We start from the raw sequence: 16887 nt of genomic DNA, 5'->3' as shown, positions 1-16887 counted from the left end.
AGATTGGGCTGTGTTCCTTCGTTTGGGCCTGCTTGGGCCTTTATGGTGATTTGGCCGAACTCTTTAAAGGAGAGGTCGGGGGCGCCCCAACCTGAAGAGGTCGGTCGCTTTTGTTTTCGATCAGCCCGGGTTGCCTAGCTCGACCCAGGCTATGAACAGTGCCCCTGCTCGAGCTCGGTCTTTCTTTTGAGGTTGTGTCTTTAGACTTCAGCCCCATTGGGGAAGTCGTGCTTGATCATTTTGCTTTTAGTCGTTCTCCTGTATAACTCCTGCTGGGATTCCTTGAATGCGAAGCGTTTTTTTAATTGTAGCACACGTTGCGCTTTCTTGGGAACGTGCGAGGGTTTAAAAGCTCATTAATTTCCCTTTGCCGTTTTCTCCTTTCCCACTTTTTGCATTTCATTTTGAATTTTAAAAGATCACTTTTCAGTTTCTTCTTTCCTTTCTCTTCGCTCTTTGCTTGTTATTTGCTAAGGTGCTTCGTTCTCTTGTTTTCACGCCCCCAAGATTTCCATTTTCTTTGCCTAAAAGTGATTGTTTGGCACGGATTTTGTCGTTTTTTTTTACTTGAGCGGTTATCGTTTTCTCTTCTGTAAGTTGGTCTTCCTTCTTTTTATTTCGACAATCGTTCTTTCTGCATGCTTTCACTGTAACGTATTTTGCAAAGTTTTGATTTTTGCTTGAGTTTGCTTTGAAAAGTTTGAGTCTTTCTGCAAAAGATTACATCTTTGTGCCTGATTATCGTTGTGATGTGCGTCTTTCATGTTTCTCGTAGTTTTTGCTTCCTTAGGGCTTTTGGGTTGTCGCTGCTCCTATCTTTTCATTCTTGCGTGCCCTTTTGTACGAAGTTTCTGTACTGTTGATAGAAAAAGGTTGGAGTTTTCCTGATGATTTTTTGCGTGGTCTGTGATGATGATGGCCTTTTGCTGTCTGTTTGGAGAGAGGCTACAAGAAAAGAATTGATCTCTTTGTATTTTTTATTTTGAGAGGTGTTAGGGCTGGTTTTAGGGCATAGATTGTCGACTTTCCTTTTCTGAATTCTTGCCTTGTTGTTGCCTCCAAAGGGTGCCCTTGGACTTTAGTGTTGGTCCTCCGCTTTTTTGTGAGTCCTGGGGTTCCCCTTTTGCTGCTATATCTGACACTTGCTGATTACTTGTTATTGTCCGAGTTGTTTCCTTATTGCCCGAGTTGTTTGGTAGTGATCATTTTTCTTTTTCTTACTATAGGGATAGTTGACCTATGTCTTCCCAAAAAAAACATTATTGAGATGTCTACTAAGATTCCTGACAGCTTGTCTAACTGGCTGGACTCCATAGTCTTAATATGCATTACCGTGGCCGACCCCGAGTACTATGTAAGACTTAGGAGGTTCCATAGGATTTGTAGTGATAGGGACGAAAAGAAGAATTATGAATTGGTGCCGCCTGACCCTGAGGAGAGGGTTAGTTTTCCTCCCTTAACTCATGGAGAGCTGCCCTTTTTCTATGCTTACGACTACTTTTTTAGTCAGTTGAATATCACCATTCCTTTTACCACTTTTGAGACCGACTTGTTGTAGTCTTGCAATGTAGCCCCTTCTCAGCTCCATCCAAACTCATGGGATTTCATAAAGATTTTTCAACTATTGTGTCAGGAATTGGGTGTTCGACCTACCCAAACTCTCTTTCTTTATCTTTTTGTGTTGACAAAGCCTGGTGTAGCTAAGAAGAAAGCCTCTTGGATTTCTTTCTGAGCTACTCAAGGGAAGAAAGTGTTTTCTATGTATGATGAGTCCTTTCACGATTTCAAGAACTATTACTTTAAGGTCCGAGCTGTTGAAGGTGCTCGGCCCTTCTTTTTAGATGAAAATAATGAACCCACCTTCCTTTTGTCATCGCAAAATGATCCAGTAGTAGTTAAGTACTCTTGGGAGAGCTTAAGCGAGTTAGAACAAGCCTTTGTGGGTGTGTTAGAGGAGAACTAGCAGGAGCCTCCTCATCTGGATACGAAGAGGTTTCTGGGAGATCCTTCCCTCCTCTGTCCTGAACTGGGTAGTAGCCGACTTCTTTTTCTGACAGTGATGACAAGTCATCTTATGCTAGTTTTACAAGCAATTTTACTTGCTTTTATTAGGTTTTATGCACTTTCTTGCACAATAAGTAAGTAATTGGAGTAGAATTTCATATTTATCTTGACTTAATCAAACATTGTTGATTTTATATAAAATCATGAGATTTATGCACAATTTAGTTGATTACTATGAACCTTATGATTTTGAGACTTTGATGGCATGTTTGATTCATGAAAGGCGAAATGATGAAGAAAGAAAAACAAGAGAAATACAAGGTGCAGATGAACGCTGCGTTCATTTGATGAACGCCACGTTCACAAGCAATGCGCACGCATACAAGACGCTCACGCGTGGGGAAGCAATTTTTGAGATCCACGCGTACGCATGCATGGTGCGCACGCGTGGGTGAGGGATTATTGTTCACAAGCCAAGAACGCAACGTTCACTGTGTCAGAACACTTGCAATAGTTTTAGAGTTTGAATTTGAATTTGGTCACCGACGCACACGCGTGCATGATGCGCACGTGTCGATGTGACAATATTGGTGATTGGCACAAACGCGTACATGATGCTGGAGCGTAGAAGTGGTGATGAGCCATCCACGCACACGCGGAAAAGACGCGCACGTGTGAGGAGCGTTTATAGCGCGAACGTAGTGTTCAGTCAATGAATGCTGCCAAAGGATGCACACGCGTGCATGGTACGCGCAAGCATAGTTGAGGCTGAAGACAGTATCGACACGCATGCATGTAGTATGCGCACGCATCGATGGTGTAAAACACAAGGGACGCGGACGCACGAAGGACACACACGCGTCGGTGAAAGAACGCTACGTTCACTTTAAGAAGGCTGCGTTTACCTGATGCTGCCTGGAAGTACCATTTCTGACCCACTTCACTAGAAGGTTAAAAAGCCCGCTCCAAGGACTAAATGACTGAATTAGAAAGTGTATAAATAGAGGAAGATTTGATTTCATGAGGGAGTTTTTTTAGTTTTTTGTTTTTTAGAGGATTCTTCTGCAGACCTTCTTTTAGTTTTCTTTAGAATTTAGATTTGTTTTTTAATTTCTTTTTTGTTCTTCATCTTCGGTAATTTTTCTCTACTGTTTTGGTAATTGAGAAATGATAAACTAAACCCCACTTTTATAAGGGGGAGGAGCTCTATTATAATTCCAATGAGTCAATGAAAATTTTCTTCTTCTCAATCCAATTATGTAGCTATTGGGTATCTTCTACTTTGATTGTGAATTATTCACTCTGGAAGGGGGTTAATTCAATTGAATGTTGGTGTGAGCCTCGGAAGAGGAATCACCTTCATTAGAACTGAAGCTCTATCCTTCACTATTCTTTTGATCAACACTATTCGGGAGGAATTAAGATCTTGAGGGTTAGTGCGGCTTATGGATGAGAGAAATGTGCTCTAACTCTTCTCATGACAATTAGATCAAGGAATTGGCAAGATTGATTGTGATTAGAAAGATTGAATTGCCAAGGAATTGGGATCCAATCAATTTCAATCCGCTATAGATCTATGCATATGATTAAGAAAGAAGTTGAGACTCAATTGACTCATGAAGGATTATAGTATCTCCAATCCCTGATGAATTACTTTCTTTGAATTTCTTTCAGTGTGATTTCTCTGCACTTGCTGCAATTATTATTGTCTAGTTCTGTTTTGATTCCCAAGACCCAAGTTCCTTGATTATTCATGCAATTTAAGTTTCCTTGCTATTTAATATTTCTGGACTTTTAATTCCTGCACTTTAAGATTTAGTCATTTACTTTTCTTGCAACTTAAGATTTAGTTCTTTTTAATTTCTTGCACTTTAAGCTTCAGGCAATTTAGCTTTTTGCCATTTACTTTCCTATCAATTTACATTCTGCACTTTAGAATTCTTGCATTTTACTTTCTGTTAATCCAAATTATCAATATTGGCTTAACTAAATTCATCACCATACTAAAGTTGCTTGATCTAATCAATCCTCGTGGGATCGACCTCACTCTTATGAGTTTACTACTTGATGCGACCCGGTACACTTACCGGTTAGTTTGTGTGGAAATATATTTTCACGCCATCAAGTTTTTGGCGCCATTGCCAGGAATTAATTTAGATTGACAATGATTAAGTAAGGTGATAATCTAGATTAAGCATTTTTCTTTTATTTTTGCTAAGCACACTATCTATTTGAGATTTTGTTTCCACTAATCTTAATTGCACTCAAGCAACAGAGTGTTCTATTTGGTGTTTTGTGTTGTTTTGGTTGCATGCCAGGAGGAAAAAGATGTGATTCCACCTCTTTTGATTCTGAACTAGAGAGAATATTCTTGAGATTGAGAAGAGAAGCAAGAGGGAAGAGAATCATCGAAGAAGAATCAAAAGAAGAAAAAGATCAAGAGATGGAGGGTAATCTTCCTAACCCACCTGAGGATGTGGCTAATAACAATGGCCAACCTCAGAGAAGAGTTTTAGCCTCCTATACTATCCCTAACCCAAGAAATTGTGGTAGCAGCATCTTAACCCCTAATGTTCATGCTAATAACTTCGAACTCAAGCCTCAATTGAATACCCTGGTCCAAAATAATTGTAATATATGGAGGGAGTGCTGCTAAAGACCCAAACCAACATCTCTCTGTGTTTTTGAGAATTTGTGACACTGTTAAAACTAATGGAGTCCACCCTGACATATATAATCTCTTATTATTCCCATTTTCACTGAGAGACAAAGCCATACATTGGCTAGAGACATTTCCAAAAGAAAGCATCACCAATTGGGATGATGTAGTCAGTAAATTCCTAGCCAAATTCTACCTCCCTCAAAGAGTCATCAAATTCAAAGCTGATGTGCAAACCTTCAGACAGCAAGAAGGAGAGTCACTATATGAGGCTTTGGAGAGCTACAAAATTTCTATGAAGGCTTGTCCTTGAGTTCAAGGAAAGCTTTGGATTATTCTTTAGGAGGATCATTACAAATGATGAAAACTGCTCAAGAGGCACATGATCTTATAGACATGGTGGCCAACAATGAGTACTTCTACTCTTCTGAAAGGCAAGCAGATTCAAATATGGGTGTATTTGAGCTTGAAGGAGTTGATACAATCTTGGATCAAAATAAGATTATGCACCAACAACTTCAACAACAAATCGAGATGATGTCAAAGAGGATGGACGGGCTACAACTTGTAGCAGAAAGCACCACAAGTCAACCACCTGTGGTGTGAGGACAACAAGAAGAGAGGTATGCGGAGCAGCAACCTGAACAAGTCCAATACATGCACAATCAAGGAGCTGGATCAAATGATTTCTATGGAGACACTTATAACTCATCTTGGAGAAACCACCCAAATCTGAGGTGGGGAGAGAACTGATTAACGGATTTTTGACGGTTTAGAATTTCACTAATGAAATCTCGTTGTAAAGTATAGTTTCTAAACCAACAATAATCCTTTCATACAAAAGATTGTTTGTCACTAAAACAAACCCCTAAATTTATAAACCGAAGTATTGAACCTCGGGTCGTTCTCCCTAGGTATTGTAATGAGGTGCCTTGTTATTGGTTGTGAGTTATATTTGGGGTTTTTAAGATTTTAGACAAGAAATATAAATGACAAAGAAAATAAACTAACAACTAATAAAGCTCTTGGCAAGATATGAGTACTAGAAGTCCTATCCTAGTTATCCTCCTCAAATGTGATAACAAATTATCCATTACTCCCACTTAGTCAACCTCTAACCATGGAGGAAAGTCAAGTGGATGAATCAATTTGATTCCTCAAGTCCTAATCAATTCCTAAAGAAGAGACTAGCTTTAGAGGCATCCAAATTAATTAGCAACTTCTAATCATCAATCAACAAAGGAATTAGATAACTCAAGAGTCACTAATTACTCTACCTAGGCCATGAGGAACAAAACCTACACTAAAATCCAACCAAGCATTTCATCGAACACTTGGAAGGCACAAAAGAAAAGCATAGTGAATCAACAACGAGAACAAGATCTAACAACAATTATTGCAAAGAATTAACAACAACAATCAAGGAAATCACAATTATCATGAATTACCTCAAATTGCATTATTAAAAGAAAACAAAGGAACAACAATCTATCCAAAACAAAATGAAGAATTACAATTATTAAAGCACATAACTAGAAAGAGGAAGAGGAGAGGAGTAAGAATTGATAAAGGAGAAGTGAATCAAAGCATGAATTAAACCTAGATCTAAGAAGAGAGATTAACTTAAACCTAATCCTAATTCTAGAGAGAAGTGAGAGCTTCTCTTTCTAAAACTAACTAATCATAATCCTAATGATGCTCAATGATAGATTGATGCCTTCCCCTCCTATCCTTGGTCCTTTTAGTGCATTTTGGCGCCAAAGTTGGTTCAGAAACTCCCCAAGATCGCCAGGCACGTGCTGCTTTAATGAAGTTATGTGCGGACTGCGACGCGTGCGCGCACGGTACGCGTGTGCCCCCTTGACCAATCTGCAATGTGCGCGTGCGCGTGCTTGGCTGATTCCACTTCTTTGACTTTTTATGCTTCTCTCTACTTGTATGCTTCCTTCCTTGCTCCCTTTGATCCATGCCTAGCCTATTTCAATCTTGAAATTACTAGCATACACATCAAGACATCTTATGGAATCAAAGAGGAATTAGAATTCATCAAAATAAGGTTTAAAAAGCATGTTTTTACACTTAAGCACAAATACGGGAGAGATTACAAAACCATGCTAATTCATAGGCTAAGTGCGAGAAAAGGTCATCAAAATACTCTAAATCCAATACAAGATAAACCGTCAAATTGGGGTTTATCAACCTCCCCACACTTAAACCTTAGCATGTCCTCATGCTGAAATAAGAAGGAACTAAGGGGTGTGACATTTATTAAATGCAACTAAACTATATGAGTCCTATCTAGATGCAACTACCAAAAGTGAATGCAAATGCTTAGTTCAAACAAATCAATTCCTAAGGAAACATGTGTAAGCACAAGAGCTAGGGCAATAGGAATCAAGTCCAAACCACAATTGTATTGAAACTATCAAAAGAAATTCAAGCTTGCAAGAATATAGATAATATGAGTGGACACATGTAGTTGAACTTTTGAACCCTCACCGGATGTGTATCCACTCTATTCACTCAAGTGTTTAAGGGTAATTTACTCAATTCTCTTCTAATCATGCTTTCCAAAATTTGATTTTCTTCTAACAATCAACACCTATTCAATGCATGCATACATTCGTCATGAGGTCTTTCATTTAGGTTGTAATGGGGCAAGGGTCAAGGTTTGATCATTTATGGTTAAGTGGACTAAAGTTTAGACCTTTGATTAGCATAGACATTCCCACCTAACCTATAAAATGACCTATATAAGTTCAAACTATTCTAACTATCCATTCTTCACTTTTTTTCTTACATATCCATGCATTCTATTCCTTGATTCATAACACTTATGCATTGATTCCCTTTTATTGTGCTTCACTTCGGGGCGTTTTGTCCCCTTTGGTTGCTTTCTTTTCATTTTCTTCTTTCTTTTCTTTCTCTTCTTTTTTTTTCTATATTCCTCTTTTTTTCTTTTCATTTTATTTTTCTCTTCTCTTTTTTTTTCTATTCTTTTTATACTTTGTACAAGGACATTGATGAGTGGATAATTTATACGCTTTTTGGCATTGTTTTTAGTATGTTTTTAGTTTGTTTTAGTTAGTTTTTACTATATTTTTATTAGTTTTTAATTAAAATTCACTTTTCTGGACTTTACTATGAGTTTGTGTGTTTTTCTGTGATTTCAGGTATTTTTTGGCTGAAATTGAGGGACCTGAGCAAAAATCTGATTCAGAGGCTGAAAAGGACTACAGATGCTGTTGGATTCTGACCTGGCTACACTCGAATTGGATTTTCTGGAGCTACAAAAGGCCAATTGGCGCGCTCTAAATTGCGTTGGAAAGAAGACATCCTAGGCTTTCCCGCAATGTATAATAGTCCATACTTTGTTCGAGATTTGATGGCCCAAACCGGCGTTCTAAATCAGCTCAAAACTGCCCGGCGTTAAACGCCGGAACTGGCACAAGAATGGGAGTTAAACGCCCAAACTGGCACAAAAGCTGGCGTTTAACTCCAAGAAAAGTCTCTACACATGAAAGCTTCAATGCTCAGCCCAAGCACACACCAAGTGGGCCCGAAAGTGGATTTTTATGTCATTTACTCTTTTCAGTAAACCCTAGGCTACTAGTCCTCTACAAATAGGACCTTTTGCTATTGTATTTCATATCTTTTGATCACTTTAGATCTTAGGATCATCTTGGTTCTTCTGGTTCCCTCTCTGGGGCTGAAGCCAATGATCACCATTATCACTTATGTATTTTCAACGGTGGAGTTTCTACACACCATAGATTAAGGTGTGGAGCTCTGCTGTACCTCGAGTATTAATGTAATTACTATTGTTCTTCTATTCAATTCAGCTTATTCTTGTTCTAAGATATTCATTCGCACCCAAGAACATGATGAATGTGATGATTATGTGACGCTCATCATCATTCTCACTTATGAACGCGTGCCTGACAACCACTTCCATTCTACAAGCAAACAAGGCTTGAATGTTTATCTCTTGGATCCCTTAATCGGAATCTTCGTGGTATAAGCTAGAATTGATGGCGGCATTCAAGAGAATCCGGAAGGTCTAAACCTTTGTCTGTGGTATTCTGAGTAGGATTCAAGGATTGAATGACTGTGACGAGCTTCAAACTCCTGAAGGTTGGGCGTTAGTGACAGACGCAAAAGAATCAATGGATTCTATTCCAACCTGATTGAGAACTGACAGATGGTTAGCCGTGTTGTGACAGAGCGCGTTGAACATTTTCACTGAGAGGATGGGACTGTAGCCACTATCAATGGTGATGCCTAACATACAGCTTGCCATGGAAAGGAGTAAGAAGGATTGGATGAAGATAGTAGGAAAGCAGAGAGACGGAGGGGACAAAGCATCTCCATACGCTTATCTGAAATTCTCACCAATGAATTACATAAGTATCTCTATCTTTATTTTATGCTTTATTCATATATCATCCAAAACCATTTGAATCTACCTGACTGAGATTTACAAGGTGACCATAGCTTGCTTCATACCAACAATCTCCGTGGGATCGACCCTGACTCGCGTAAGGTTTATTACTTGGACGACCCAGTGCACTTACTGGTTAGTTGTGCGATGTTGTGATAAAGAGTTGAGATTGCAATTGAGCGTACCATGTTAATGGCGCCATTGATGATCACAATTTTGTGCACCAAGTTTTTGGCGCCGTTGCCGGGGATTGTTTCGAGTTTGGACAACTGACGGTTCATCTTGTTGCTTAGCTTAGGTATTTTTCTTCAGAGTTCTTAAGAATGAATTCTAGTGTTTCAAGGTGATGTTCTTATCATCACTAAAGCTGATTGATTCTCATCAATTTAGCTCTTGAATGTAATGTCCTGCTGAAGCTTGGCTAGCCATGTCTAATTCCTTTAGATTAAAGCTTTAGACTAACATTGCATGATTCTTGGAATTCTCATTAAGAATTTTGATATCTTTATTTTCTTTTCCACTTAATTTTCGAAAAAAAACCAAAAAAATCACAAAATCATAAAAACCAAAAATATTGTATGTTTCTTGTTGAGTCTAGTGTCTCATTTTAAGTTTGGTGTCAATTGCATGTTTTTGTTCTTCTTGCATTCATTCATGTGTCTTCATTGATCTTCAAGTTGTTCTTGATGATTTCCTTGCTCTGATCTTTAAATTCTCTTGTCTTGAGTGTTTTGTTGTTTCTCATATGCATTCTCATTTTGTTAGTGTCAATAGTATACAAACTTCTAAGTTTGGTGTCTTGCATGCATTGTTGAATTGATTTTAGTTGCATTTTGATTATTAAAAATCCAAAAAACTTTTTAATTTGTGTCTTTTCAAGTCAATAATACAGAGAATTAAAGATTCAGAACATTCAGCAGAAGAATTACACAGAAAAAGCTGGGCGTTCAAAACGGCCAGTGAGGAAGGAAAACTGGCGTTTAAACGCCATCCAGGGTGCCTGGCTCGGCGTTTAACGCCCAAAAGGGTAGTGTTTTGGGCGTTAAATGCCAGAATGGATACCATTCTGGGCATTTAACGCCTGGATGGCACAAGAGGGAAGATTTTGTTTTTAATGCCAATTTTTTTCAAGTTTTCAAAATTTTTTCAAAATCAAATCTTTTTCAAATCATATCTTTTCAATCATATGTTTTCAAAATCAATTTCTTTCTCTTTCAAAGATACTTACTAACAATTAATGATTTGATTCAACATTTCAAGTATGTTTCCTTTTCTGTTGAGAAAGGTTTAATGTTTGAATCATATCTTCCTTGTTAGCCAAGTCATTAATTTTTAAAATCAAATCTTTCTAAATTGTTTTTCAATCATCTCTTTTCAATCATATCTTTTTAAAACCATAACTTTTAAATCATATCTTTTTAATCACATCTTTTTCAAAATAGTTTTCAATCATATATTTTTTATTTCTAATTTCAAAATCTTTTTCAAAAATCACTTTATTTCTTTCCCAATCATATTTTTTTCGAAAATCATTCTTTTTTTTAAATGTTTTTAAAATCTTTTAATTTATTTTCGAAAATTTCTTCCCCTCTTCTCACATCCTTCTATTTATGGACTAACACTCCTCCTCAATGCACAATTTGAACTCTATCTTTCTTGATAAGTTCGAATTCTTCTACCTCTTCCTTCTATTTTTCTTTTCCTCTGATACCTCAAGGAATCTCTATACTGTGACATAGAGGATTCCATATTTTCTTGTTCTCTTCTTTTTCATATGAGCAGGAGCAAAGATAAAAGCATTCTTGTTGAGGCTGATCCTGAACCTAAAAGGACCTTGAAGCGAAAGCTAAGAGAAGCTAAAGCACAACTCTCTATAGAGGACCTAACAGAGATCTTCAAAGAAGAAGAATCCATGGCAGCCGAAAACAACAACAATGCCAACAATGCAAGGAAGGTGCTGGGTGACTTTACTGCACCTACTCCCGACTTCTATGGGAGAAGCATCTCTATCCCTGCCATTGGAGCAAACAACTTTGAGCTTAAGCCTCAATTAGTTTCTCTAATGCAACAGAATTGCAAGTTCCATGGACTTCCATTGAAGATCCTCATCAGTTTTTAGCTGAATTCTTGCAAATCTGTGACACTATCAAGACCAATGGGGTTAACCCTGAGGTCTACAGACTTATGCTATTCCCTTTTGCTGTAAGAGACATAGCTAGGATATGGTTGGACTCACAACCTAAAGAAAGCCTGAACTCTTGGGAAAAGCTAGTCAATACCTTCTTGGCAAAGTTCTTTCCACCTCAAAAATTGAGTAAGCTTAGAGTGGAAGTCCAAACCTTCAGACAGAAGGAAGGTGAATCCCTCTATGAAGCCTGGGAAAGATACAAATAATTGATTAGAAAATGTCCCTCTGACATTCTTTCTGAATGGAGCATCATAGGTATATTCTATGATGGTCTGTCTGAACTGTCCAAGATGTCATTGGATAGCTTGGCTAGAGGATCTCTTCATCTGAAGAAGACGCCTGCAGAAGCTCAAGAACTCATTAAAATGGTTGCAAATAACCAATTCATGTACACTTCTGAAAGGAATCCTGTGAACAATGGGACGAATCAGAAGAAAGGAGTTCTTGAGATTGATACTCTGAATGCCATATTGGCTCAAAACAAAATATTGACTCTGCAAGTCAATATGATCTCTCAAAGTCTGTTTGGAATGCAAGCTGCACCAGGCAGTACTAAGGATGCTTCATCTGAAGAAGAAGCTTATGATCCTGAGAACCCTTCAATGGAAGAGGTGAATTACATAGGAGAACTCTATGGAAACACCTATAATCCTTCATGGAGAAATCATCCAAATCTATCATGGAAGGATCAACAGAGACCTCAACAAGGTTTCAACAACAATAATGGTGGAAGAAACAGGTTTAGCAATGGCAAGCCTTTTCCATCATCTTCTCAGCAACAGACAGAGAATTCTAAGCAGAGCCACTCTGACTTAGCAACCATGGTCTCTGATCTAATCAAAACCACTCAAAGTTTCATGACTGAAACAAGGTCCTCCATTAGAAACTTGGAGGCACAAGTGGGTCAGCTGAGTAAGAAAGTTACTGAACTCCCTCCTAGTACTCTTCCAAGCAATACAGAAGAGAATCCAAAAGGAGAATGCAAGTCCATTAACATGGCCCACATGACCGAACTTGGAGAGGAGGAAGAGGCAGTGATCGCCACTGAGGAAGACCTCAATGGACGTCCAATGGCCTCCAATGAGTTCCCTAATGAGGAACTATAGGAATTTGAGGCTCATAATGAGACCATAGGGATTCCACTGGATTTACTTCTGCCATTCATGAGCTCTGATGAGTATTCTTCCTCTGAAGAGGACGAATATGTCACTGAAGAGCAAGTTGCCAAGTACCTTGGAGCAATCATGAAGCTAAATGACAAGTTATTTGGTAATGAGACTTGGGAGGATGAACCCCCTTTGCTCACCAAAGAACTGGATGACTTGCTAGGCAGAAATTACCTCAAAAGAGACAGGACCCTGGGAAGTTCTCAATACCTTGTACCATAGGCACCATGACCTTTAAGAAGGCTCTTTGTGACTTAGGGTCAAGTATAAACCTCATGCCTCTCTCTGTAATGGAGAAACTAGGGATCTTTGAGGTACAAGCTGCAAGAATCTCACTAGAGATGACAGACAATTCAAGAAAACAAGCTTATGGACTTGTAGAGGATGTTCTCATAAAGGTTGAAGACCATTACATCCCTACTGATTTCATAGCCCTAGAGACTGGGAAGTGCATGGATGAATCCATCATCCTTGGCAGACCCTTCCTAGCCACAGCAAAGGCTGTGATTGATGTTGACAGAGGAGAATTGATCATTCAAGTGAATGAAGAATCCTTTGTGTTTAAGGCTCAAGGATATCCCTCTATTACCATGGAGAGGAAGCATGAAGAGCTTATCTCAAAACAGAGTCAAACAGAGCCCCCACGGTCAAACTCTAAGTTTGGTGTTGGGAGGCCACAACCAACTTCTAAGTTTGGTGTTGAACCCCCACATTCAAACTCTAAGTTTGGTGTTGGAAGGTTCCAACATTGCTCTGACCATCTGTGAGGCTCCATGAGAGCCCACTGTCAAGCTACTGACATTAAATAAGCGCTTGTTGGGAGGCAACCCAATGTTATATTTATCTATTTTACTTTGTTATTTTATGTTTTCTATAGGTTGATAATCATGGGAAGTCACAAAATCAATTGAAAAAGCAAAAATAGAATGAAAAACAGAAAAAAACAGCACACCCTAGAGGAAAACCTTGCTGGCGTTTAAACGCCAGTAAGGGCAGCAAATGGGCGTTTAACGCCCAGTCTGGCACCATTCTGGGCGTTTAACACCAAAAAGGGGCACCAGACTGGCGTTAAACGCCAGGAAAAGGCAAGAAGCTGGCGTTAAACACCAGAAATGGGCACCAGCCCGGCGTTTAACGCCAGAATTGGCATAAAGAGCATTTTTGCTCTCCACTTGGTGCAGGGATGAATTTTCCTTGACACCTCAGGATCTGTGGACCCCACAGGATCCCCACCTATCCCACCACTCTCTCTTCTTCCTTCTTTTGCTCGAGGACGAGCAAACCTTCTAAGTTTGGTGTGGTAAAAGCATTGCTTTTTATTTTTCCAAAACCATTTATGGCATCTAAAGCCAGAGAAACCTCTAGAAAGAGGAAAGGGAAGGCAAAAGCTTCCACCTCCGAGTCATGGGAGATGGAGAGATTCATCTCAAGGGTGCATCAAGACCACTTCTATGAAGTTGTGGCCATGAAGAAGGTGATCCCCGAGGTCCCTTTCAAACTCAAAAAAAGTGAATATCTGGAGATCCGAAATGAGATTCAAAGAAGAGGATGGGAAGTTCTTACCAACCCCATTCAACAAGTCGGAATCTTAATGGTTCGAGAGTTCTATGCCAATGCATGGATCACCAAGAACCATGATCAAAGTGTGAACCTGAACCCAAAGAATTGGCTTACAATGGTTTTGGGGAAATGCTTAGATTTTAGTCCGGAAAATGTAAGGTTGGCATTCAACTTGCCCATGATGCAAGGAGATGAACACCCTTACACTAGAAGGGTCAACTTCGATCAAAGGTTGGACCAAGTCCTCATAGACATTTGTGAAGAGGGCGCTCAATGGAAGAGAGATTCAAGAGGGAAGTCGGTCCAACTGAGAAGGCATAACCTCAAGCCCGTGGCTAGGGGATGGTTGGAGTTTATCCAACGCTCAATCATTCCCACTAGCAACCGGTCCAAAGTTACTATAGACCGGGCTATCATGATTCATAGCATCATGATTGGAGAGGAAGTAGAAGTTCATAAGGTTATAGCCCAAGAACTTTATAAGGTGGCGGACAAGTCCTTTACCTTGGCAAGGTTAGCCTTTCCTCATCTCATTTGTCACCTCTGTTATTCAGTTGGAATTGACATAGAGGGAGACATCCTCATTGATGAGGACAAGCCCATCACTAAGAAAAGGATGGAGCAAACAAGAGATCCCACTCATCATGAAATCCCTGAGATACCTCAAGGGATGCACTTTCCTCCACAAAACTATTGGGAGCAAATCAACACCTCCCTAGGAGAATTGAGTTCCAACATAGGACAACTAAGGGTGGAGCACCAAGAACATTCCATCCTCCTCTATGAAATTAGAGAAGATCAAAGAATCATGAGAGAGGAGCAACAAAAGCAAGGAAGAGACATTGAGGAGCTCAAGCACTCCATAAGATCTTCAAGAGGAAGAACAAGCCGCCATCACTAAGGTGGACCCGTTCTTTAATCTCCTAGTTCTTTATTTTTCTGCTTTTTTTCAAATTTTCATGCTTATGTTCATCTATGTTTGTGTCTTATGATCATTAGTGTCTTAGTGTCTATGCCTTAAAGTCATGAATGTCCTATGAATCCATCACCCTTCTTAAATGAAAAATGTTCTTAATTGAAAAAGAGAAGAATCGCATGAATTTTGAATTTTATAACAGATTAATTATTTTGATGTGGTGGCAATATTTTGGTTTCTGAATGTATGCTTGAACAGTGTATATGTCTTTTGAATTTGTTGTTCATGAATGTTGGCCCTTGAAAGAATGATGAAAAAGGAGACATGTTACTGAGGATCTGAAAAATCATAAAAATGATTTTTGAAGCAAGAAAAAGCAGTGAATACAAAAAAAAAACGAAAAAAAAAGAAAAAGAAAAAAATAAAGTTGTGATCCAAGGCAAAAAGAGTGTGCTTAAGAACCCTGGATACCTCTAATTGGGGACTCTAGCAAAGCTGAGTCACAATCTGAAAAGGTTCACCCAATTATGTGTCTGTGGCATGTACGTATCCGGTGGTAATACTGGAAGATAGAGTGCTTTGGGCCACGGCTAGGACTCATAAAGTAGCTGTGTTCAAGAATCATCATACTTAACTAAGAGAATAAATAACACTATCTGGATTCTGAGTTCCTATAGAAGCCAATCATTCTAAATTTCAAAGGATAGAGTGAGATGCCAAAACTGTTCAGAGGCAAAAAGCTAAAAGCTCTGCTCATCTAATTAATACTGATCTTCATAGATGTTTTTGGAATTCACTGCATATCCTCTTCTTTTTATCTTATTTGATTTTCAGTTGCTTGAGGACAAGCAACAATTTAAGTTTGGTATTGTGATGAGCGGATAATTTATACGCTTTTTAGCATTGTTTTTAGTATGTCTTTAGTATGTTTTAGTTAGTTTTTACTATATTTTTATTAGTTTTTAGTTAAAATTCACTTTTCTGGACTTTACTATGAGTTTGTGTGTTTTTCTGTGATTTCAGGTATTTTCTGGCTGAAATTGAGGGACCTGAGCAAAAATCTGATTCAGAGGCTGAAAAGGACTGCAGATGCTGTTGGATTCTGACCTCCCTGCACTCGAAGTGGATTTTCTGGAGCTATAGAAGCTCAATTGGCGCGCTCTCAATTGCGTTGGAAAGAAGACATCCTGTTCTTTCTAGCAATGGATAATAGTTCATACTTTGCCCGAGATTTGATGGCCCAAACCGGCGATCCAAATCAGCTCAAAATTGCCCGACATTAAACGCCAGAACTGGCACAAGAATGGGAGTTAAACGCCCAAACTGGCACAAAAGCTGGCGTTTAACTCCAAGAAAAGTCTCTACACATGAAAGCTTCAATGCTCAGCCCAAGCACACACCAAGTGGCCCCGAAAGTGGATTTTTATGTCATTTACTCATTTCTGTAAACCCTAGGCTACTAGTTCTCTACAAATAGGACCTTTTGCTATTGTATTTCATATCTTTTGATCACTTTAGATCTTAGGATCATCTTGGTTCTTCTGGTTCACTCTCTGGGGCCGAAGCCAATGACCACCATTATCACTTATGTATTTTCAACGGTGGAGTTTCTACACACCATAGATTAAGGTGTGGAGCTCTGCTGTACCTCGAGTATTAATGCAATTACTATTGTTCTTCTATTCAATTCATCTTATTCTTGTTCTAAGATATTCATTCGCACCTAAGAACATGAAGAATGTGATGATTATGTGACACTCATCATCATTCTCACTTATGAACGCGTGCCTGATAACCACTCCCGTTCTACAAGCAAACAAGGCTTGAATGTTTATATCTTGGATCCCTTAATCGGAATCTTCGTGGTATAAGCTAGAATTGATGGCGGCATTCAAGAGAATCCGGAAGGTCTAAACCTTGTCTATGGTATTCTGAGTAGGATTCAAGGATTCA

At 38.9% G+C, this 16887-nt stretch overlaps 1 non-coding gene across 1 annotated transcript; it reads right to left on the bottom strand.

Moving 5' to 3' along the window:
• Nucleotides 1-11420: 11420 nt before the first annotated feature.
• LOC130984414 (small nucleolar RNA R71) lies at nt 11421-11524 on the bottom strand. Its single transcript, XR_009088352.1, has one exon. It is a non-coding gene; the product is annotated as a small nucleolar RNA R71 (small nucleolar RNA).
• Nucleotides 11525-16887: the final 5363 nt, after the last annotated feature.

Source organism: Arachis stenosperma, chromosome 5 (genome assembly GCF_014773155.1).
Source record: "Arachis stenosperma cultivar V10309 chromosome 5, arast.V10309.gnm1.PFL2, whole genome shotgun sequence".
In the NCBI taxonomy this organism is placed as follows: Eukaryota; Viridiplantae; Streptophyta; class Magnoliopsida; order Fabales; family Fabaceae; genus Arachis; species Arachis stenosperma.
Note: the sequence above shows the minus strand (reverse complement) of the source record. Positions and strands in the feature narration are given on the sequence as shown.